Source organism: Triticum dicoccoides, chromosome 2A (genome assembly GCF_002162155.2).
Source record: "Triticum dicoccoides isolate Atlit2015 ecotype Zavitan chromosome 2A, WEW_v2.0, whole genome shotgun sequence".
Lineage (NCBI taxonomy): Eukaryota > Viridiplantae > Streptophyta > Magnoliopsida > Poales > Poaceae > Triticum > Triticum dicoccoides.
The window spans coordinates 25,399,025-25,401,105 of NC_041382.1; positions in this window are offsets into that span (position 1 = coordinate 25,399,025).

Below are 2,081 nucleotides of genomic sequence, written 5' to 3' on the forward strand. Positions count from 1 at the left end.
TATTATGGAAAATGGAGCTTGGAGGTCGAGCTTGGAGAGGAGAAAGCTTAAGTAGTGTGGCTCGGGCATTCCATCGAACACCTTGTGTGCATAGGAGGTGAGCTAGAGCACCACCAAGCCCTCTCCCCCTCGGCCAGAGAAAAACAGAGCACTGGGGTGCTCTCCTCGCGAGCGAGGGGTATATATAGGCACCTCATTGGTCCCGGTTGGTGACATGAGCCGGGACTAAAGGGGAGCCTTTGGTCCCGGTTCAAGCCACCAACTGGGACCAATGGTGGTGGGCCAGGAGCGAGGCCCATTGGTCCCAGTTCATCCCACCAACCGGGACCAATGGCCCACGTGGCCCGGCCGGCCCCCTGGGCTCACGAACTGGGACCAATGCCCACATTGGTCCCGGTTCTGGACTGAACCGGGACTAATGGGCTGACCCGGCCTGGACCAAAGGCCTATTTTGTACTAGTGGTACTGAGGGTCGGGGATAGTAGAGTAACTTTGCTTCTCTGGGCGGGAGCGATTTCGGGCGTGTTTTGAACTATAGTGGGCGCGAGCGATTTCGGGCAAGGAGAGCGTGTTTTGAAATAGTGGGCGCGAGCTATTTCGGGCGAGGAGAGCGTGTTTTGCCAACCATGGTTTATGAATTATTCGGAACATGTCATTTCGGCCGAGGAGAAGGCGCGCTTGGATGAAGTTATGAACCTACCCTCGATGTACAACGGGCCAATTGATGCGTGTGCCATATAGGACGGTAATTTCGCATCTCTCATTTATTTGCTCGGACGAATTCCACCGAGTAGAGAGGATGTTTAATGGTTCGTTCAAATTTTGGGGGAATGAGCATCCACGTCTACCTTACCAAGTCGATTCGGATCAAATTTTGAAATATTAGCTTGCCACTTCTTTTTTAGATGGAGAGATGATGCTCGGGAGTAATGTGTTTTTACATGCTCGTTGCTAGCGATTTACTATATGACAAATAGTTGACCCACTCAAAACCGCGAATCAAACCCAAAATGAAATATCTCAATTCAATGAAATAGCTCGTTCAGTAGGTCAAAATAGTGAACTAAATCCAAAATTGAACACCTCAATCGAGTAGCATGTTGTACAGTATTAATAGTAATCCATGAACATGTTGTAAGTCAAATTAATGAACTTGTTTGATATACGCATATATCCGTTCATGTGTGGATTGCAGACAACATGTTCTCCAATTTAAATATTTGAATGCAAATTTATATCGAAACGTGGTTTATATCAGTCTTTGATGCATAAAACGCGACCTTCCCCTTTCCCGGACTCCTGCTCTCTCTCTCTCTCTCACCGACAATCTTCAATTTTGTCGCACACATCCGACACAAAACCTTGTTCGTCCCTCTCCCTTTCTCTCCATCTCTCTCTCTCTTTGTGTGTGTGGGGGGGAGGTCTTTCTAGTTCGCATGCATATATACATCATCTATAGGTCTCTCTCGCACACTATGTATGATACTCTAGCTAGTCCAAGCTAGATATCTTGGGTGCACTCATCGTACGCACACAGATTCCTTGGCTCTTTGCCTGTAACTCTCTCACGCACCACTATGTCGTCTCAGAGCTCTTCCCCCCTCTCTCAAACTCTCCATCCACCTGGGTCACACATACACATGCATATCTCACTCGCACTCGATAGGACCATATAAACTCTATCTCTCCCCCTCGTTCTCTCTCCATCTCACATGCGCACACACACAATCTCATGCCCAGCTAGCCAAGAAAGATGCCCCTATATGTATATGACTAGCTAATCTTAGTCTCCATCACAAACATGTGCATGGTCTATCTCGGTTTCTGTCGGGGCATCTCTCTATCACGCACGCACTCCCTCGATCTCCCACCCATATAGTCCCCTCACGATCTCGACGGGATCTCTCTATCACAAATACACCCTCTCTCCCTCCTCATGCGTCCATGCCATCCATGTGTTCCTCTCGACCTTTGTTCCTTGTTGGCCACACCTCTATTGGACATGTGCTACAGGGGTGTCTCTCTCCGTTGCAAACAATCACACACTAGCTATCTTCGTGTATCTTCTCGCCCCGCTTTTC